At 43.5% G+C, this 23,819-nt stretch overlaps 1 protein-coding gene across 4 annotated transcripts in view; it reads left to right on the top strand.

The window, feature by feature from the left end:
* The window catches only part of ZMIZ1 (zinc finger MIZ-type containing 1), an 816,521-nt gene that overhangs the window by 134,385 nt on the left and 658,317 nt on the right, over window positions 1-23,819 (top strand). The gene's annotated exons all lie outside the window — the stretch shown is intronic.

Below are 23,819 nucleotides of genomic sequence, written 5' to 3' on the forward strand. Positions count from 1 at the left end.
GTACCCTTGGTACAATTTCTCTTGTTACCCTTGGGAAAATACAAAAGTGGGTGTTAACCCCTTTACCCCCAAGGGTGGTTGCACGTTATGGACCGGGCCAATTTTTACAATTCTGACCACTGTCCTTTTATGAGGTTATAACTCTGGAACGCTTCAACGGATCCCGGTGATTCTGACATTGTTTTCTCGTGACATATTGTACTTCATGATAGTGGTAAAATTTCTTTGATATTACCTGCGTTTATTTGTGAAAGAAACGGAAATTTGGCGAAAATTTTTAAATTTTCGCAATTTTCCAACTTTGAATTTTTATGCAATTAAATCACAGAGATATGTCACACAAAACACTTAATAAGTAACATTTCCCACATGTCTACTTTACATCAGCACAATTTTGGAACCAAAATTTTTTTTTGTTAGGGAGTTATAAGGGTTAAAAGTTGACCAGCAATTTCTCGTTTTTACAACACCATTTTATTTTAGGGACCACATCTCATTTGAAGTCATTTTGAGGGGTCTATATGATAGAAAATTCCCAAGTGTGACACCATTCTAAAAACTGCACCCCTCAAGGTTCTCAAAACCACATTCAAGAAGTTTATTAACCCTTCAGGTGCTTCACAGGAATTTTTGGAATGTTTAAATAAAAATTAACATTTAACTTTTTTTCACAAAATATTTACTTCAGCTCCAATTTGTTTTATTTTACCAAGGGTTACAGGAGAAAATGGACCCCAAACCTTGTTGTACAATTTGTCCTGAGTACTCTGATACCCCATATGTGGGGGTAAACCATTGTTTGGGCGCATGGGAGAGCTCGGAAGGGAAGGAGCGCCGTTTGACCTTTCAATGCAAAATTGACAGGAATTGAGATGGGACGCCATGTTGCGTTTGGAGAGCCACTGATGTGCCTAAACATTGAAACCCCCCACACGTGACACCATTTTGGAAACTAGACCCCCTAAGGAACTTATTTAGAGGTGTGGTGAGCACTTTGACCTACCAAGTGCTTCACAGAAGTTTATAATGCAGAACCGTAAAAATAAAAAATCTTTTTTTTTCACAAAAATTATCTTTTCGCCCCCAATTTTTTATTTTCCCAATGGTAAGAGAAGAAATTGGACCACAAAAGTTGTGGCACAATTTGTCCTGAGTACTCTGATACCCCATATGTGGGGGTAAACCATTGTTTGGGCGCATGGGAGAGCTCGGAAGGGAAGGAGCGCCATTTGGAATACAGAGTTAGATGGAATGGTCTGCAGGCGTCACATTGTGTTTGCAGAGCCCCTAATGTACCTAAACAGTAGAAACCCCCCACAAGTGACCCCATATTGGAAACTAGACCCCCCAAGGAACTTATCTAGATGTGTTGTGAGAACTTTGAGCCCCCAAGTATTTCACTACAGTTTATAACGCAGAGCCGTGAAAATAAAAAAAAAAAATTCCCCTCAAAATTATTTTTTAGCCCCCAGTTTTGTATTTTCTCAAGGGTAAAAGGAGAAATTGGACCCCAAAAGTTGTTGTCCAATTTGTCCTGAGTGCGTTGATACCCCATATGTGGGGGGGAACCAGCGTTTGGGCGCATGGGAGGGCTCGGAAGGGAAGGAGCGCCATTTGGAATGCAGACTTAGATGGAATGGTCTGCAGGCGTCACATTGTGTTTGCAGAGCCCCTAATATACCTAAACAGTAGAAACCCCCACAAGTGACCCCATATTGGAAACTAGACCCCCCCCACGAACTTATCTAGATGTGTTGTGAGAACTTTGAGCCCCCAAGTGTTTCACTACAGTTTATAACGCAGAGCCGTGAAAATAAAAATTATTTTTTTCCCACAAAAATTATTTTTTAGCCCCCAGTTTTGTATTTTCCCAAGGGTAACAGGAGAAATTGGACCCCAAAAGTTGTTGCCCAATTTGTCCTGAGTACGCTGATACCCCATATGTTGGGGTAAACTCCTGTTTGGGCACACGGGAGAGCTCGGAAGGGAAGGAGCACTGTTTTACTTTTTCAATGCAGAATTGGATGGAATTGAGATCGGTCGCCATGTTGCGTTTGGAGATCCCCCTGATGTGCCTAAACAGTGGAAACCCCCCAATTATAACTGAAACCCTAATCCAAACACACCCCTAACCCTAATCCCAACGGTAACCCTAACCACACCTCTAACCCAGACACACCCCTAACCCTAATCTCAACCCTATTCCCAACCGTAAATGTAATCCAAACCCTAACCCTAACTTTAGCCCCAACCCTAACTGTAGCCTTAACCCTAACCCTAGCCCTAACCCTAGCCCTAACCCTAGCCCCAACCCTAACCCTAACCCTAGTCCCAACCCTAGCCCTAACCCTAGCCCTAACCCTAGCCCTAACCCTAACCCTAGCCCTAACCCTAGCCCTAACCCTAGCCCTAACCCTAATGGGAAAATGGAAATAAATACATTTTTTTCATTTACTTTTATAGTGGGTTTTTTAGCGGATTTTTATGATTGGCAGCCGTCACACACTGAAAGACGCTTTTTATTGCAAAAAATATTTTTTGCGTTACCACATTTTGAGAGCTATAATTTTTCCATATTTGAGTCCACAGAGTCATGTGAGGTCTTGTTTTTTGTGGGACATGTTGACGTTTTTATTGGTAACATTTTCGGGCACGTGACATTTTTTGATCGCTTTTTATTCCGATTTTTGTGAGGCAGAATGACCAAAAACCAGCTATTCATGAATTTCTTTTGGGGGAGGCGTTTATACCGTTCCGCGTTTGGTAAAATTGATAAAGCAGTTTTATTCTTCGGTTCAGTACGATTACAGCGACACCTCATTTATATCATTTTTTTATGTTTTGGCGCTTTTATACGATAAAAACTATTTTATAGAAAAAAATAATTATTTTTGCATCGCTTTATTCTGAGGACTATAACTTTTTTATTTTTTTGCTGATGTTGCTGTATGTCGGCTCATTTTTTGCGGGACAAGATGACGCTTTCAGCGGTACCATGGTTATTTATATCCGTCTTTTTGATCGCGTGTTATTCCACTTTTTGTTTGGCGGTATGATAATAAAGCGTTGTTTTTTGCCTCGTTTTTTTTTTCTTACGGTGTTTACTGAAGGGGTTAACTAGTGGGCCAGTTTTATAGGTCGGGTCGTTACGGACGCGGCGATACTAAATATGTGTACTTTTATTGTTTTTTTTTTAATTTAGATAAAGAAATTTATTTATGGGAACAATATATATATATATATTTTTTCATTATTTAGGATTTTTTTTTTTTTTTTACACACTTGGATTTTTTTTTTTTAAACTTTTTTACTTTGTCCCAGGGGGGGACAATACAGATCGGTGATCTGCCAGTTTGCACAGCACTCTGACAGATCACCGATCTGTCTCAGAGTGCTGCAGCGATACCAAGTGCCTGCTCTGAGCAGGCACTTGGTAAGCCACCTCCCTCCCTGCAGGACCCGGATCCGCGGCCATCTTGGATCCGGGACTTAATGCAGGGAGGGAGGTAGGAGACCCCCGGAGCAACACGATCACATCGCGTTGCTGCGGGGGTCTCAGGGAAGCACGCAGGGAGCCCCCTCCCTGCGCGATGCTTCCCTGCACCGCCGGCACATCGCGATCATCTTTGATCGCGGTGTGCCGGGGGTTAATGTGCCGGGGGCGGTCCGTGACCGCTCCTGGCACATAGTGCCAGATGTCAGCTGCGATAAGCAGCTGACACCCGGCCGCGATCGGCGGCGCTCCCCCCGTGAGCGCGGCCGATCGCGCTGGACGTAATATTCCGTCCTTGGGAATTAAGGCCCACCCCACATGGACGGAATATTACGTCCAATGGCAGAAAGGGGTTAAAGATAATTTTTGTGGAAAAAAAATGATTTTTTATTTCCACGGCTCTGCGTTATAAACTGTAGTGAAGCACTTGGGGGTTCAAAGCTCTCACAATTCATCTAGATAAAATCCTTAGGGGTTATAGACACAAAAGAAAAAGGAGTACCAAACCACCCGTAAATAAAATCTAATATTTATTAGTAATAAGTATAAAAGCATATGACATAAGAGTACAAGATAGTATCAAAAAAGTGTACCATGGACATACAGGTTAAAATGTGAAGGACACAGACAGAAAACAACCAAGTTACATAGTGTAAACAGGACCATGGGTGTACAGCATTATAATATATATATATATATATATATATATATATATATATCTATCAACATCTAACACCGGTTACAGAGAGAGATCCAGGGTAAAAACCACATAAATCACCATAGTTGTGGCCCAAAAGTAGGTATCCAGAACTCAGTGTGATGTATACCAGTGTAAGTAAAGATATCTCACCCAAATAGGTCCGTATACGAGTGTATACATCACACTGAGTTCTGGATACCTAGTTTTGGGCCACAACTGTGGTGATTTATGTGGTTTTTACCCTGGATCTCTCTCTGTAACCGGTGTTAGATGTTGATATATATATATATAATGCTATACACCCATGGTCCTGTTTACACTATGTAACTTGGTTGTTTTCTGTCTGTCCTTCACATTTTAACTTGTTTGTCCATGGTATACTTTTTTGATACTATCTTGTACTCTTATGTCATATGCTTTTATACTTATTACTAATAAATATTAGATTTTATTTACGGGTGGTTTGGTACTCTTTTTTCTTTTGTGTCTATATCCTCTTCGGAGTATGTTTTGTGCCTGTTTCTGACAGTGCTGGTTTTTATTATTTTTCTGGGTATTTTTATTCAAAATCCTTAGGGGGGTCTACTTTCCAAAATGGTGTCACTTGTGGGGGGTTTCAATGTTTAGGCACATCAGGGGCTCTCCAAACGCAACATGGCGTCCCATCTAAATTCCAGCCAATTTTGCATTGAAAAGTCAAACGGCGCTCCTTCCCTTCCGAGCTCTGCCATGCATCCAAACAGTGGTTTACCCCCGCATATGGGGTATCGGCGTACTCAGGACAGATTGCATAACAACTTTTGGGGTACAATTTCATCTGGTACCCTTGGGAAAATAAAAAATTGGGGCGAAAAATTCATTTTTGTGAACAAATATATTTTTTTTTATTTGTACGGCTCTACATTATAAACTTCTGTGAAGCACTTGGTGGGTCAAAGTGCTCACTATACATCTAGATAAGTTCCTTAGGGGGTCTGCTTTCCAAAATAGTGCAATTTTGGGGGGGGGGGGGGAGGGTTCAATGTTTAGGCACATTAGTGGCTCTCCAAATGCAACATGGCGTCCCATCTCAATTCCAGCCAATTTTGCATTGAAAAGTCAAATGACGCTCATTCCCTTCCGAGCTCTGCCATGCGCCCAAACAGTGGTTTACCCCACATATGGGGTTTCCTGGTACTCAGGACAAATTGTACAACAACCTTTGGGGTCCATTTTCTCCTGTTACCCTTGGTAAAATAAAACAAATTGGAGCTGAAGTAAATTTTTTGTGAAAAAAAAAATTAAATGTTCTTTTTTTTTTTTAAACATTCCAAAAGTTCCTGTGAAACACCTGAAGAGTTAATGCACTTCTTGAATGTGGTTTTGAGCACCTTGCGGGGTGCAGTTTTTAGAATGGTGTAATGGTGTCACACTTGGGTATTTTCTATCATATAGACCACTCAAAATGACTTCAAATGTGATGTGGTCCCTAAAAAAAAATGGTGTTGTAAAAATGAGAAATTGCTGGTCAAATTTAACCTTTATAACTCCCTAACAAAAAAAAATTGTTTCCAAAATTGTGCTGATGTAAAGTAGACATGTGGGAAATGTTACTTATTAAGTGTTTTGTGTGACATATCTCTGTGATTTAAGGGCATAAAAATTCAAAGTTGGAAAATTGTGAAATTTTCAAAATTTTCGCCAAATTTCCATTTTTTTCACAAATAAACGCAGGTAATATCAAAGAAATTTTACCACTATCATGAAGTACAGTATGTCACGAGAAAACAATGTCAGAATCACCGGGATCCGTTGAAGTGTTCCAGAGTTATAACCTCATAAAGGGACAGTGGTCAGAAATGTAAAAATTGGCCCGGTCATTAACGTGCAAACCACCCTTGGGGGTAAAGGGTTTAAGGACAGCCTGTCACTGGATTTCTTTTTTGTTTTTTAAACTGAGTGTCTCCCTCAATTCCCGCTGTTTCACTAATTCTGGAACAGGTCCCCTCCATTCCAAAGTTTTGCCCCAAGTAATAAACATACTATTTAGGCCGTTTTCACACGTCAGTGCCTCCCATACGTGTAGTGACAGGTTTCTCACGTACCTGAGACACTGACACATGTAGACCCATTCAAATGAATGCATCTATGCACATGTCAGCGTGTTTTGACGTACCATGTGTCTTGTGTGCAAAACACGCTGACATGTCCATTTTTACCCGGACACAGGCCCGCCAAACATCCCGCACATGTGCACATGGAGAACAGTGTACACTGTCCCCCGTGGGCACAGACGGCCAGCAGCAGCGCGAGCATGTGACAATGAATGAAAGAAAAATGCGATGTGGGCTCCCCCTTATATTTTAAAACCAACCCTGCAAAACTCACAGGTGCGGGCTGCTATTCTTAGGCTGGTAAGGGGTCATGGATATGGGCCACCCAGCCTATAAACAGCAGCCCGCAGCTGCCTAGAAAAGGCCATCTATTAGATGCGCCAGTTCTGGAGCTTTGCCCGATTCTTCCCACTTGCCCTGTAGAGGTGGCAAGTGGGGTAATCAGGTGTTAATGTCACCTTGCTATTGCAAAGTGACTTTGATCAGGCTAAGTAATGGAGAGGTGTCAATAAGACATCTATTCATTAATAATTCTATAGTTGTTAAAGCGTTAAACAAATCACACAGTAAGAAAAAAGTATTTTGATTAAATAAAACAATATACACATTTTTTCCATGTTTAGTAGTCTGCCATTCAAAGCGAAGCCCTCGATCTCCTGGAAAAAAAATGTCATCTGGCATTCAGCTTTCATTTTCCCATGCTGAAGAGTTCATTTTAGTTCAGGCTGCCAGGGAACACAGCTTTGGTGACGTACGTCACCGAAGCTCCGCTCCCAGCATTTCATTCATTCACCAGTAGTTTACAGCCGGGAGTGGTCGCATTAGCAGAGCTCCCTGTTGTAAACTGTAAATTCTCCTAGATATGGATTACTGTGTGGGACTGACTGTATGGCGGACAGGTATGGTATATTGTTGGTTTATTATTTTGATATTTTTTCCAGGAGATCGAGGGCTTCAGTTGGAATGGCAGACTAATAAATATGGAAAAACTGTGTATATTGTTGTATTTCATTAAAATACTTTTTTCTTACTGTGTGGTATGTTTGATTAACCCTTTAACAACTATAGGATTAGTAATGGATAGGTGTCTTATTGACACCTCTCCATTACTAAGCCGGTTTAATGTCACTTTACAGTAGGAAGGTGACATTAACCTCTCATTACCCCACTTGCCACTGCTACAGGGCAACTGGCAAAGCTCCAGAATTGGCGCATCAAATAGATGCACCTTTTCTGGGCAGCTGTGGGCTGCTGTTTTTAGACTGGGGGGCCATATCCATGGCCCCTTATCAGCCTGAGAATAGCAGCCCGCACCTGTGAATTTTGCCGGGTTGGTTTTAAAATATAGGGGGACCTCACGTAGTTTTTTTTTCTTTTTCATTCATTCTCCCCTGCTTGCCGGCCGTGCTGGGGAGAATGGATTACAGCCAGCTTTAGCACCACATGCAGGGGAACAGTGCTTACTGTAGCGCTGCTTCCCGGTGGTCGTCCGTGTGGTCATGATGCGGCACACGGTTGCCACACGTGTGCCACATGGATGTATCCCATGGACTCGGATATCTCCGGTACTGTGTTTACCGGTACCGGAAATATCAGGACTTGTGAAATCAGCCTTAAGACCGGAGTCACACTAGCGAGGAATACGGGCTAGTGCTATGTGATAAAACATCGCATAGCACTCGGACCAGTATTCTTCTATGGGGCAGCTCCCATCATCGTTTTTTTTCTCGGCCGTATTATACGTGCAAGTGAAATTGCAGCATACTGGGATTGTGACCGACACTCGGAGCACAGACGCATGACACTCGGCTCCCGCTCGCAGCAGAGCTGGAGCCGAGGGTCATTAGCATATCGCCTCCGATGCTCTTGCATGGGATGCCATACGTAAATGTGACCCCGGCCTAACATTTATTAGACTCTGACCTGGAGCTTTATGTATCATGGAAATTCGGTTTCTCTAGTCCCCATTTTCTACAGATGTTGCCTATGTGCTGATCCATGACAATTGTCCCATTGCCGGTTTTCTACTTGCACTGATTTTTGCATGTTAGATTGATTTGTTAGATGTGGTCAGAATTAATCACACTCATTCCAAGTTTGTGTAAACTTGGATTTTCACGTCTTATTTTTTTTTTCTTTTCGTTTGATTTATAGACTTGTGCTGTGCCTTATTACAGCTAAACATGTTTGGCTTATTACATTTCAGCATAGCAGAAAAAAACTAAGCCATGGAAAGCCGTGTATGCTGTAGATAATGCAGAGCTAGGGTTTTCGGATTATAAATTACAATATCTGCTTGGTTTGACTTCTTACCCCGTCATGTATAGAAATGGCTCTTTAAGAAAAAAAAAACTGTCCATTTTCTAGCAGTTTATCGGAATGACAGCTTGTAAATAGGGATAGCCCATAGGTAATATATCTGTATGATTCCACCGTGCGTTTTGAGGGGTGGTATTGTGGGAGGTCCCTAAGTCTCGTTAACATGAATTATCTCTGCAGCGTATGCTGTGCTTAGTCCATGAGCGCATCTCGCTATCCGTGCTGTGCTCCAGCCTTCTCCATCTGTGTGCAGAGGCGCTGCCTGCTTTATTATGCCCCTGGTGGCCCATTCTTGTATTTATCCACACTTCCTGCCCTATCCCAGGAGCATAATTATTTCTATTACAATATGCTACAAAGGCTTATCTGGCCCGATTAACTCGGCACTTGCTTTCTTTTAATAAGTGCTTATTTATGAAGTGTAAAGCAAGGTAGAGCTTCGTCAAGCAACATGTATCTGGGCTTCTACAAGATAAAAGCACTCAACCATGAAACATCTAGGAAAGTCTTATATAGCTGTGTGAGAATAAATATTGTGAGAGCTCTCTTCTTATTGTCCCCTCCATTCTTGAACCATGTCGTTGAAATTGTAAAGACTCTTAGCCTGTTCCCCCTTGTGCGCCTTTGTCTAATGTATTTATTGGTGGCACTGTCTTTTGCTTTACACACAATGAGCTATTCATTTTATATTTCCTCAGATATGTTAAAACACAACTAGCTCCTTATTTCTGACCATACATTTAGTTCCAGATGCCAAATTCAACCAGGTTTTCCCATGGCTGGATTGTCTCATAGTCTGGGCGGCAATTACTTCTAATAACCATTCACTCTTTGTAGAAGGAAATCTGTGCAGCATCCCTCATAGGCTTTTTCTGCTTAGTGTGTGCTGCTGGACCTGTTACCTAGAGGAACGTGGATCTATAATGTAAGGACTGATCACGTTTCTCTTCTGGATTTCTTTCCTATAAATTGCGAGAAACTAATTAGCTGATTATAGGCTGCTTTTATGTGTGTACTTGGTGCCAACCAGAGATTTATGACCTTTGCACATGCCTGTTTTCTGTTGATACAGGAAAGATATAGATCTTGCTACCGGGTTAGCCAGTAGATAGAAAAATATTTAGAATTGAGAGTCCTCAGTGGTTGATACCTTTTTAATGGCTAACTGAAAAGATGGTAGCAAATTGCAAGCTTTCGAGACTACACAGGTCTCTTCTCTTTGCCTGATGAAGAGACCTGTGTAGTCTCGAAAGCTTGCAATTTGTTATCTTTTCAGTTAGTCATTAAAAGGTATCAACCATTGTTTTCTGTTGGGAAGAGCATGCCAGTGAGAGGTTAGAGGTTGACTGCTGAGACATAAATATTGGTGGTAGCAAACGATTTGTGCGATCACATAGCATTGCTTCTTTATGCGCACCTTCCACTGATAAATATAAACAATAGGACTATGGGGCTTCGGAATATCCACTGGTTACATCTGTGGTTATTTATTTATGATGCTTACTTATACAGCACCTTCATACCTCATATCCAGAGGGTTTTACAGGCACTATAATCACAGTCCCCAATGGGACACGTATCCGTATGTTTTTGGCGTGTGGGATGAAGCTGGGGAACGCAAAGGAAACCCACACAAACTCCTTGCAGATGTTGTCCTTGGTGGGATTTGAACCTTGGACCCCAGCACTATAAGGCTGCAGTGCTAACCACTGAGCCACCGTGCCTTACACTTTATTACTAGTTTGCAGCCCCTGCTTTACAGAATCTGAGCTAATTGATTAAAGTTGGTAAACTAAAAATGTATCATCGAGCTTTGTGTTGCAGCACTGACAATTCGTTTACTCACTTTGTCCATATTATAGAGTCCACATGTTCATTTTTTAAATTGTTTTCCTGACACCACATTATTCTTGACTTTATTATTTTCTTAAGTAGAAAAAATTATTTGCAGTGTACAGTTCCATGAAAAGGTTTTCTTGAACGTTTCCACATTTTTCATGTTACATTCACAAAATTAAATGTATTTTATTTGGTTTTGTGTGATATACTAACACAAAGTAGCAAGTATTTGTGAAGTGTAAAGGAAATGCTACATGGTTTTCTAAATATTTAACCCTGCTGTACTGTTCGGGTCAATATGACCCAAAATGATTTTTGAGACCCTGTAGATTTTTTTTTATATGAGGATTTGAAACTAGTGGTATCTTGACTTTTCCTCATTTGTGGAGCTCTATATATTTTTTTTTTGTTTACTTTTTGCTACACACTCATTGTTACACTTGTACTGTTCGGGTCAATATGACCCCATAGCATTTTATACTGTTCTACAGGTCTCTGATTATTTCTGACTGCAAAAGTTATGTTTTTTTATGTGTACTTCATTTCAAAATGGTGGTGGTTTCACTGTTCTTATCAGTAAACAAGTAATTATCTAGTATTATCCATTTGCTGTTTGTGAGAGAGGAGACTGGTTGTCTATCATTCAAAGGCTGGGGGTTTCACTGTCATCAGTAATCAAGTATTTATTTAGTCAAATACATTTTCAGTTTGTGAGAGAAGACACTGTTGTCTTATAAATTGGACACCAGTCATTTGACTTACACCCTGAAGATAAGTCCTGTGAAAGAGACACTGGAATCTGTGAGAGAGAGAGCACTGAGCTGTGAATACACATCTTTACAGGTAGTCTTTTTTTTCAAAACTTGGATAAAAATGTTTCTAAAATGTCTATTGACTGAGGCTGTGAATACATATCTTTACAACTATTCTTTTCTTTTCCAAACTTAGGTAATTCTAATGAGCACAATGCACCATGACAATGCCGTAAGTGATAGAGAAGACAGAAAGCCTGACATTATTTTGGATTATAATGCCACAAAGGGAACAGTTGATACTTTAGACCAAGCAATATCAACATATATATGCAAACGCAAAACCAATCGGTGGCCAGTGATTTTATTTTATAACATACTGGACGTTTCTGCATACAATGCATTTGTCTTATGGAGAGAAATCGACCCCGATTGGAACCGGAATAAGCTGCATAAAAGATTATTTCTTGAGGAATTGGGCAAATCCCTGGTTAGGCCATATATTGAGAGCAGAAAAATGACCCCCAGAAGTGAAGGAGCAACAGCCATTGTAAAAAGTGTCCAGCATGCTCAAGAAAGAGACTCCACATCCACGGCCTCCACCAGCACAGCTACCAGCAGCACAGCTACCAGCAAAAAAGGAAGATATGTAGCTTCTGTCCATCTTCCTGTGACAATAAGACTAATCTGACATGTGCTGGATGTTCAAAATATCTGTGTAAAGGACATGTGTCTTATTATTGTGTTCAGTTTTTGTTTTTTCTTTCTAAAAATGTTGAAGTTTTTATGATTTTTCATTTGTTGATTTCTAAATATTGTTTTCAAAAAGTTAAATTTCATGTTATAGTAATGTAAAGCTTATTTGTTATTTGTGTGCAGAATGCCAACAATCAAAGATAATTGTAAAAAGCCTGTGTAACCTTTTTATGAAAAAAAAAAAAAAATAAGTTTACATTTTTCATTTGTTCATGATCAAACATGATCACATACAGTATAATAATGAAAAAGGTATTCAAATAAAACACTTAAAGTAGCTAAAAACCAAGAATTAATAGGTCGGCTCATATTGGCCCGGGAACAGTACAAGTGTATAGCAAATGCGAACAGAACAGCAGGGTTAAAAGTATAAATCTGAAAATTGTGACGTGCATTTGTATTCAGCTTTCCTGAATCAATACTTTGTAAAACCACCTTTCGCTGCAGTTACTGCTGCAAGTGTTTTGGGGTCTGTTTCTAACGACTTTGCTCATCTAGAGGCTGAAATTTTCCCCATAGTTCTTTTGAAACCAGCTTTAGCTTAGTGAGATTGGATGGAGAGCATCTGTGAACAGCAATTTTAAAGTATTTCCACAGATTCTCAATGGGATTTAGGCCTGGACTGTGGGGATATTTAAACACATGAATATGCTTGGATCTAAACCATTCCATTGTAGCTCTGGCAGTATGTTTAGGGTTGCTGACCTGCTGGCAGGTAACCTTTGCCTTAGTCGCAAGTCTTTTGCAGGCTCTAACAGTTTTTCCTACATGTTTGCACTGTGTTTAGCTTCATCCATCATCCTATCAACTCTGACCAGCTTCCCTGTCCCTTCTGTAGAAAAGCATCCCCGTAGCAGGATGCTGCCACCAAAATGTTTGACAGTGGGGGATAGTGTTTTCAGGCTGATGTGCAGTGTCACTTTTCTGCCACACAGTGTTTTGCATTTAGCTCAAAAAGTTATACTTTGGTTTCATGTGACCAGAGCACCTTCTTTCACATGCTGTGTCCACTACATGGAGTTTTGCAAACTGGAAACAGGAGTTCTTATGACTTGCTTTAAAAAAATGGCTTTGATCTTGCCACTCTTTAATAAATGGTGGAGCATATGACAGTCCTGTGGACAGCTTCTCCCACCTGAGCTGTGAATCTCTGCAGCTCCTCAGTGTGACCATGGGCTTCTTGAGAGCTCCTATTATTAGAGCTCTCCTTGCTTGGGGTGTCAGTATAGGTGGATGACCATGTCTTGGTAGTGTCACGATCGATTTTTGGATTTGTGACAGCTCTGGTTCCACTCAGCGTAAAACTTTTTTTTCTTTTGGATTATCGGGGGGGTTAAAGTCAGTTTTTCCCGCTGGCAATATGATGTTACTGCAGTGCTGCTGGGTCAGCTGATGCAGGTGGTGACCACTCCCACCATCCTTTAAAAGGTCACCTGATGCATCAGCTGACTGTTGATGATACAGTTCCTTTCTGGAGACCAGCCTCTCTGGTGCCAGTCACGTCTGGTTATTGGAGTCCAGTTGCTGTTGTTTTCTGTGGTGTGAAGCTTAGCAGCGGTGTACATAAGCTAAGTGTGGTGTTTTTGTTACCTTGTCCCTTTGGTATTTGTCACTTCCCCATGTATGTTTTATCTGCAGAGGTGAGGCTAGTGCTCCTTGCCGGCCAGTGCACTAGCCAGGGCAGTAATAGGTGACTACTAGGGACGAGGTATCCTGATAGCGGGGAGGACCCGCATAGGGCATTAGGGGAATGCAGGGTCAGGCTCAGGTTTAAGCTCAGGTGGTGACCATTTCCCATTCCCTACAGGTAGGTACATCATTTTCGGATGATGGATAGAATAGTGCTCTTTAAGATGTTCAGAGCTTGGGCTATTTTTTTTTTATAACCTATCTCTGCTTAAGGCTATGTGCACACGTTCAGGATTTCTTGCAGAAAATTCCTGAGAATTCTGGACATTTTCTGCAAGAAATCCGCAAGAAAACCGCATGCGTTTTTGCCGCGATTTTGCCTCGGTTTTGACGCGTTTTTTGCCGCGGTTTTTTCCGGACACTTCCCAATGCATTTTGGAGTGGGAAATCCGCAAAAAAAAACCCAGAAAATTAATGAACATGCTGCGTTTTTTGCCGCGCATCATGTGCACAAAACATGCGGAATTCATTCTAAATGATGGGATGCTTATTGTATGAGGTTTTTTTTGCGGTTTTATAGCGTTTTTATCGGGAAAAACCGCGAAAAAACCGCAACGTGTGCACACAGCCTTACTGTTCTCCACATCTTTATCCTTGATCTGCCTGGTGTCTTCTTTGGTTGTCTTGATGTTTGATCCCTCATGTTCTAAAAATGGAAAAAAAGAAACCTCTTGAGGCCTCACAGAATCAACAAGCACGGAGATTCAATGGAGGCCCTTGAATATGTGAATAACAATAGAAGAGTCCAGTTTTCATTAGGTGCCAAAAAGGCAATAGTTCACACTATGCAATCAATTAAGGATAAATCTCCACTGTTTAATCTCAGTCCATACAGAGGAAATAAACATTAGACAGAGGTCCTGTCAAGGAAATAATCAAAATAAATACTGGCTGTGAATTCGCAGATCATACCCTTCCTATGCCCATCATTTTAAAGGGAATTTGCTCTGCCCTCAACAGGGAAGATAAGTATACCTGCACAGGAGCGCGATGCCAGGGAGCCTGTGAAGCTAGCAGGAGAGCAGCATCGCAAGAAGATGGAAGGCGCCAGACCAGGACTGTCGACACCCATCGGACCGCCCTGCAGGTGAGTATAGTAAGTTATTTTTCTTCTCTTGCAGGTCGGATCTGAGGCTTATCTACAGAATTATAAAATGCTGTAGATAAGCCCTGAAAGGTGGTGGCCGTAACGCATATCGGCCAAACCTGGTGACAGGTTCGCTTTAATGTAAGACAAGAGGAGGTTGAACAGTGCAGTCTGACATTTGTAAAGCTTTAGACTAGGGATCCCCAACCTCTTTAGTTCATGAGCCATGTGTGTCTCTGCGGGCCCCTGCTGTGTCGTCCATGGCTGTGTGCTTTATTGGCAAAAAAACAGCCAGGAGCACTTGTCTGACTAGAGTGGTGACACGTGTTACTGATGTGACATCACCCCTCTAGTCACAACACTTGGAACACAGCATTGGTGGAAGTCGGCATTGGACTTTTATGTGGACTTTTTGTACTTTACACACTTTGGGGATCTTTTGAAAGTTGATTACTTTTTTTAAGAATGGTAAAACTAACAGGTAGTGATTGACAGTGGATACTATTATTATAGTGCTTTGGAACAAAGCACTGTATTGTTATTCCACCGTAGTCAACTTCTTCTTCTTATTATTATTCAGTCCGCAATTAATGCGGCCCGAACCGCTGCACTCACAAACTCCAGTGAGGTGTCATTTCGAAGCCAGCGTTCCTGGCAGGTGTGCTAAGTATTTTTCGTGTCGATCGGATTTGTAGTTTTGGCGCAATTTGCGTTAGAAAAGTTGGTCTCAATGCATTTCAATAGGGAAATCTTGCCATAAGCTTATAATGGCAGTTATTTTGAAATTGCCTCAGAAATCAGCCCAACTGCCACCTGGCTGATTAGCTCATTGCTATGTACAGTCAGACCCAGTTACTATGCCAACGCCTACGAACTCTACATGACCTCACTAGGACACAGGTTTGCCAGATAATATCAGCTCTTAAAGTGACCCGCCCACCAAATCGGACCCTGAGGTGCCAGCCCACCAAATCGGAGGCCGAGGGGCCCCGCCCACCAAATCGGAGGCCGAGGGGCCCCGCCCACCAAATCGGAGGCCGAGGGGCCCCGACCACCAAATCGGAGGCCGAGGGGCCCCGACCACCAAATCGGAGGCTGAGGGGCCCCGACCTCCAAATCGGAGGCAGAGGGGCCCCGACCACTAAATCGGAGGCCGAGGGGCCCCGACCACCAAATCGGAGGCCGAGGGGCCCCGACCTCCAAATCGGAGGCCGAGGGGCCCCGACCACCAAATCGGAGGCCGAGGGGCCCCGACCACCAAATCGGAGGCCGAGGGGCCCCGACCACCAAATCGGAGGCCGAGGGGCCCCGACCACCAAATCGGAGGCCGAGGGGCCCCGACCACCAAATCGGAGGCCGAGGGGCCCCGACCACCAAATCGGAGGCCGAGGGGCCCCGACCACCAAATCGGAGGCAGAGGGGCCCCGACCACTAAATCGGAGGCCGAGGGGCCCCGACCACCAAATCGGAGGCCGAGGGGCCCCGACCTCCAAATCGGAGGCCGAGGGGCCCCGACCACCAAATCGGAGGCCGAGGGGCCCCGACCACCAAATCGGAGGCCGAGGGGCCCCGACCACCAAATCGGAGGCCGAGGGGCCCCGACCACCAAATCGGACCCCGAGGGGCCCCGACCACCAAATCGGAGGCCGAGGGGCCCCGACCACCAAATCGGACCCTGAGGGGCCCCGACCACCAAATCGGACCCTGAGGGGCCCCGACCACCAAATCGGACCCTGAGGGGCCCCGACCACCAAATCGGACCCTGAGGGGCCCCGACCACCAAATCGGACCCTGAGGGGCCCCGACCACCAAATCGGACCCTGAGGGGCCCCGACCACCAAATCTGACCCTGAGGGGCCCCACTTACCAAATCGGCGCCTGAAGGGCACCCAAGTGTGAAAGTCTTGCAGGGCAGCCCGGGCACCATTCCAAAGCACTATCTGTAGTTCCTTCAGGAAATACCCATCTAGTTTCTATGTCCCTTTCGCGTGACAAATTGTAGAATTTAATTATCTGTGCATCAGCCACATGAGTGTAATTAGGTGCAATAGGGTAGAGCATAATGCGCAGGTGCGGGCCGGCGAGATCTCTGCACAGGCGTGGGATTTCTCCCTGCTATCTGAATTATGCTGGAGGCGTCATCCACATCAATCCTCACTTGCGGGGGCGATACGCGTGGGGCCATGTCCTGCCTTCCACCCTGGGTTCTCTGAGCGTGATCCTTGTTCATGCAATTGTGGTACATCGGGTAATATATCCTCTTTTCTTTTTATTGACTTCCTATTATGGACTACTCTTTTGTATAAGCGCTCGGGGTGTTGGTTCACCGGTCATTAGTCTGGTGGTTTAGGCTGGTTGCCTTGGATAAGGCACCTATCCAGCAGATTTTCCAGGAGCGCATCAATTGAACTCAAACATCGAGAGTTCTCAATGGGATATGAATATCGTGCGCCCCTTGAGCCATTAAGTAAGGGGTATGTTGTATACTTATGCATGAATATATGTATTATTGTATACCGGGTCATGTATTGATATGTGATGTTTTCACCCAGGGTGGGGACAGTTGTATGGTTATTTTAGTTATGTTTTAATGTTGTTGTGTACTAATAAAGTGGATATGTTTATATCACAATATATGCTGTGGTGTGCATATTGTCCAGTAGTGCATTTTCTTCTTCAATCCACATAAATCAAAGCAGGAGGACGGAGAGCAGTAGCCGGGAGGAGCGATAGAGTGCCCAGAAAGGAAGCCTGTCAGACCGAACCGACAGGATTAAAATACAGCACGGGAAGACTTGAAAAGGTTTTTGGGGGCTATACAGGGGGAGTCAGGGGGTTATATAGCCATTAATGGAATGCAGCACAGGCGCTGAATAAGGTCATAGTTACTTTTAAAGGGAACCTGTCATATGAAAAAACATTAACCTGCAGATAAAGGGGTAATCTGCAGGTTAATAGCAGTCTGACGCCATGCGGATGTCACACTGAAAGCTCGGCTGATGGGAAGAAATGTGTTGTGTTCGGTGCAGCTGCTGTAACCTGCCCCTGCACTGTCTGACAGAAGCTTTTGATCTGATGCACTGCAGAGCTGACTGTCGGTCAGTGTCGGGGTGCGGGGCACCACGTGACCGCTCATACAGGAGAAGCTGCGGCGAGGACAGGAAGCAGCGCCAGCGAGGGAGTCGGGTAAGTATTAACAGCGGGGGGAGCGCACAGGGAGTGGGAGGGGGTTGGGGACAGGGATCTTTTTTTAAAACAACAAAAAAAAAAAAGAAGATTTTTCATATCTTCTCTCCAGCGAGCGATGCTGGAGAGAAGAAATGAATAGCGGCTTCAGCACCACGCTGGGGGGACAGCGCTTACAGTAGCGCTGTCTCCTGCACGGCACACAGACTGCACACGGACAACATCCGTGTGCGGTATGTGTTTTACACGGACCCATTGACTTTAATGAGTCCGTGTAATACGTGCGCTCCCACGAACACTGACATGTCTCCGTGTTTTCCAAACGGACACACGGTCCGTGAAAACACGCTGACATGTGCAGAGACACATTGATTTTAATGTGTCTACATGAGTCAGTGTCTCTGGTACGTGAGGAAACCTCACGTACCGGAGCCACTGACGTGTGAAACCGGCCTTAAACACTATTCCTACAATAGGGATTGGGGCATCTAATTAGCAGAAATCAGCCTGTGTAAAACCATAGCATAACGGTGTCACACTAAGGCCTTTCGTCCATCCAGACTTTATCAAGGTTTGTATCCAATAGTGACTGATCTTATATATCAACTTAAAAAAGGGACCAATACTATGAAAATTGCACACAATATAAATTGGTGACACAAAAAAGAAATTAATGAAAAAATTAATCATAAAGAAAATTAAATATTTCTAAAGAAACTTAATGTTATAAAGGGAAAAAAACCTTTTACAAACAACCAAATTTAATCTCATTATTTAATCTTTGTTGCACAAGTGTATTCAATGTATATATAACATGGATTCCTTTTGCAACACTTTCTGTCCATATCACACCCCTGCAGCTTTTTGGTAATTGATAGCGGGCCATAAATCGAAAACCCAGCAGCTTTTTGTTCATGATTGTGAATAAAGTGTGAGGTAAGAGTTATGCACACAGCAGCTATTTAAGATGTATGTATCATCCCCTTTTCTGATATCTCTCATATGTTCTGATATTCTTGCCTGTAAGGATCGCTTAGTCTTGCCCACATAAGTCTTATTACATGGGCATGTGAAGATATAAACCACTATAGTACATTAAATATTTAAACCGTTTTTGAGAAAAAATGTTTTTGACCAGTGGAACAAGAAAATGATTGGATTTCATAACATAATCACAGTAAGAGGGTAGCACGGTGGCTCAGTGGTTATCACTGCAGCCTTGCAGCGCTGGGGTCCTGGGTTCAAATCCCACCAAGGACAACATCTTCAAGGAGTTTGTATGTTCTCCCCGTGTTTCCTCCGGGTTCTCCGGTTTCCTCCCACATTCCAAAGACATACTGATAGGGAATTTAGATTGTGAGCCCCATCAGGCACAGCAATGATAATGTGTGCAAACTGTAAAGCGCTGCAGAATATGTTAGCGCTATATAAAAATGAAGATTTATTTTTATTTTATTTAAGAGCATTTTTCTTACTTTGCTTTGCTTAAATAGCGACATCATATTCTGCACTATACAGACAGTATCATTGTTGTCCCATTGGGGCTCACAATCTAAATTCCCTATCAATATGTCTTTGGAGTGTGGGAGGAAATCAGAGAGCCCAGAAGAAACTCACACAAACATGGGGAGAACATATAAACTCCTTTAGATGTTGTACTTGGTGGGATTTGAACTCAAGATCCCAGTGCTGCAAAGCAATAGTGCTAACCACTGAGCCACCATGCATCCCCCCACACCTATGCATTCCTAGTGGTGTTTCAAACCAAATGGATTAACATGTTTTTTTCCTGACATACTCACTCTTTGACCAGTCTTCAATAAAATGGTGGCAATGTATGCGCAGATTGAGATCTCTGCTTGTAACTGAGCGCCATTAGTACGATTTTACAGAAGACCGCTGTGATGTAAATCCGCGCATGCACGGCTACCGGCGACATTTTATTAAAGACCAACAGTAGATCAATCTGAGCAAAGCCGCCCATGATGCCGGTTGTAAATATCAAGCAGAAGACAGATACAGACAACAGAGGCAGGCGGAGGGGTCAGTGCAGGAGCTGAACCCCCTACCCACAGTCCCACTACTATGCATCGAAAGGTTATTACACCCAAACTTCAAATACCGATTAAGGAATAACCATCATGCGGATTTATTCCCTAAAGGCATCTATTGCATCTGTATAATAGTTCTGTTATGGACATGCCTTTACGTTATCATGTAAAGTCATGCTGACAGGTTCTTTTTAAGCTAAACTGTGATGAATCTGTGGTCTCACAGATCTAGAGAAGGAGTTGTAATGATGGCCATGAAATATCACCTCTGACCAGTCTTTATTAAATAACATGCCATTAGATTGTTCCTTGTACTGCACATTCCATCTACTATATACCGTAATTGTCTAAGGATCACTTCCGTCTTTCTGTCCTTCTGTCTGTCTGACACGGATGTTCATTGGTCGCGGCCTCTGTCTGTCATGGAAATCCAAGTCGCTGATTTGGTCGTGGCAAAACGCCCACGACCAATCAGCGACGGGCACAGTCCGGCGGCAAAATGGACGCTCTTTCCTCCCCGCAGTCAGTCTCTGCTCCATACTCTCCTCCAGTCAGCCCTCACACAGGGTTAATGCCAGCGTTACCGGAGCGCAGTGTAATGCACTTCGGTAACGCAGCTATTAACCCTGTGTGACCAATTTTTACTATTGATGCTGCGTATTTGCACGCTGTCTCTCTTGACCAGTATTGCCAGTGTGACCAGTCAAATGATCGCATGTATGTATTTTGCATGCGTGGAATAGATCCCAAGCATTGCCTGGTGCTGTGGTCTCCTATTCGGACTCGGCTGCTGCTGCTCAGCACAGATGTCGGTCCATCTCTGGCTCGTGCTGTTCGTTTGGTTGCCGCTGGCTCTCCAGCCAAATTTATGGGAACCAGTGATATTCTGGTGCAGCCCTCCGCACCGGAGTCTAAGTCCAGAGATCACCTTACTGAGCATGTCTGTCTTGTGGCGTCTCCTCATTGGTGGGTGGACATTAGCTACTCTGGTGATGTGGCGGCTCCAGATTGGCCCGCGGGCGATGCTACGGCCGGATGGGCGTGAGTGTTTCGGGAGGAGCCTAGGGTTTAAAAGGCTTTCTGCGGGCACGCTAGTATCATTTATGTGTGGTGTTTGTGAGTGGATACTCTACCACTCTGTTTGCACGAGACGCTCTATACACTGAGAGTTCTTGCGTTAGCAGGTAGGGTTAGGACTGGGTAGCTACCCCTTGGCTTAGCATCTGTTTCCACCATGTGTGCGGTTAGCATAGCTGAGCTGCAGAGCAAGTCCAACCCTCAGGCTACACCTCTCAGGAAAAGCGTCAGGGTATAGTACTCAGCATATTATGTGCAGTACCGCTCAGTGAAGTAACTGAGCTTGATACTTTGCATCCCCTTCTTAAGGTACCTTCACACTCAGCAACTTTACAACGACAACGATCCGTGACGTTGCAGCATCCTGGATAGCGATCTCGTTGTGTTTGACACGAAGCAGCGATCTGGATCCTGCTGTGCCATCGCTGGTCGGAGCTAGAAGTCCAGAACTTTATTTCGTCGCCAGGTCGGCGTGTATCGTCATGTTTGACAGCAAAAGCAATGATGCCAGCAATGTTTTTACATGGAGCTAACAACCAGCGAGAACGATAAGTGAGTCGCCGTTACGTCACTGGATCGCTCCTGCATTGTTCTGGTGTTACTGTGTTTGACGTCTCTACAGCGACCTAAACAGCGATGCTGCAGCGATCGGCTCGTTGTCTATATCGCTGCAGCGTAACGGTCACTGCTTTATTCTGCCATTGTTCATACTAGCAGCAGTTATCCATCTTTGCACGGTGGACCCCGGGTTGCAATTGCTCTTTAATTTATATTTTATTTAGTGCAATCCGCCAACCCTAACAGCGGGTGTCAGCTACATGAGCGCTATCCGTGCTAGCATTTAACCCCTGTGATGCCGCTGTCAATAGTGACAGCGACATTGCATTATGCTAATGGTCTCCATGGTGACCCTGGGCCGAAAGATGGCCGCGGGGTCACCAAGGGACGATGCCCTCTCACTCATACTCAGAGCACTTGCTGACACACCTTCCCCCTGCATGTCAGACACTGCTCTAGTGCTTTGCAATGCAGAAGCATTGCAGAGTATTATATCAGCGATTTGTCAGTTTGAAGTTAATGTCCCATAATGGGACAATGGAAAAAAAAAAAAAGGTTCATAAGATTTGCAAAAATATTTTTTTAAAAATCACAAAATAAACCACAAAAAAAATATTAATCCAATATGTACATTTATTTGAGACAAATTGAGTACATATAATGATATTGCCGCATCCGGATCGACTTGACCTATAAACTATCCCACTAGTTAACCCCTAAAAAACCCCAAAAACCTTTATTATAAAAAAAATGCTTTAGCATACCGTCGATAAAAGTGGAATAAAACATGATAAAAAAAGACGAATGTAAATAAAGTTGTATCTCTGAAAATGTCATCTTGTCCTTCAGAAAACAAGCCGCCATACAGCTCTATCAACGGAAAAATAAAATAGTTATAACTCTCAGAATAAAGTGACGGAAAAATAATTCTTTATCCTGTAAAATAGTTTTTATTCTGTAAAAGCGGCAAAACATAAAAAAAACTATATAAATGTGCGATCGCTGTAATCATGCTGACCCGAAGAATAAAGCTGCCTTACCAATTTTATCACACATGGAATGGCATAAAAAAACACAATTCCTGTATTGCCGTTTTTTGTTTATCCTGCCTCCCGAAATCACAATAGAAATTGATAAAAAAGTCGTGCCCAAAAGCTTCAAAACAATCCAGAAAAAAAGCAAGTCGCATGAGGCGCATTTGAAGCAGATTAGGTGGAAGTGTAGACAGGCCCATTTTTTAATGAAGTAATCTCCTTGAAAGAAAGTGTATGTGGAGTGAAATTATTAACAGATCCCCATATATGTACCGTATATTGGGATTATTTGAAGATGGAGCAGAACCTGACTCACCCCTATTCATAGGTATCTCTCGTTTCCTATTTCAAGTACATAAGCTTCTTGCATTTCACTGGTTAAACACACAGCCACCAACTATTGGAGAGCAGAAGATAACCAATATAATTAACTTGTAAAGAGGAGTCTATTTTAAACGCAACTCCATTCGCAAATTTGAAAAGATATGGCGTCCTTGGCCCAGTGTTACCCGTGAATCTTCTAATTACATCTAAAAATGAACTACCATATATACTGGAGTATAAGCCGAGAATTTCAGCCCACTTTTTTGGGCTGAAAGTCCCCCTCTCGGCTTATACTCGAGTCATACCCAGGGGTCAGCAGGGGCTGTCTAGTTATACTCACCTACTCCTGGCGCGGTCCCTGCACGTCCTTGCTTCTTCCAGCGCTGCAGCTTCTTCCTGTAGTGAGCGGTCACATGGTACCACTCATTACAGTAATGAATATGCGGCTCCACCTCCCATAGAGGTGGAGCCACATATTCTTTACTGTAATGAGCGGTAACGGTGACAGCTTACTACAGGAAGAAAATGCGGCAACAGACGTGCAGCGACGGCGCCTGGAGCAGGTAAGTATGACGGGGGCAGTGCGCGATACTCACCTGCTCCTTGTTCCACCATCGGCGCCGCTGTGTCTTCCGCAGTGACGCTCAGGTCAGAGGGCGCGGTAACGTGATTAGTGCGCGCTGCCCTCTTCCTGAACGTCTTCGCAGAGGATGGGAAGACACATCGGCAGTCAGCAGTGGAACGGGAAAGGTGAGTATAGCAAGTGCCGGGGGCCTGAGAGGTATGTAATTTTTTTATTTTTTTAATCGCAGCAACAGCATATGGGGCCAATATCTGTATGGAGCATCTTCTGGGGTCATA

Source organism: Ranitomeya imitator, chromosome 2 (genome assembly GCF_032444005.1).
Source record: "Ranitomeya imitator isolate aRanImi1 chromosome 2, aRanImi1.pri, whole genome shotgun sequence".
In the NCBI taxonomy this organism is placed as follows: domain Eukaryota; kingdom Metazoa; phylum Chordata; class Amphibia; order Anura; family Dendrobatidae; genus Ranitomeya; species Ranitomeya imitator.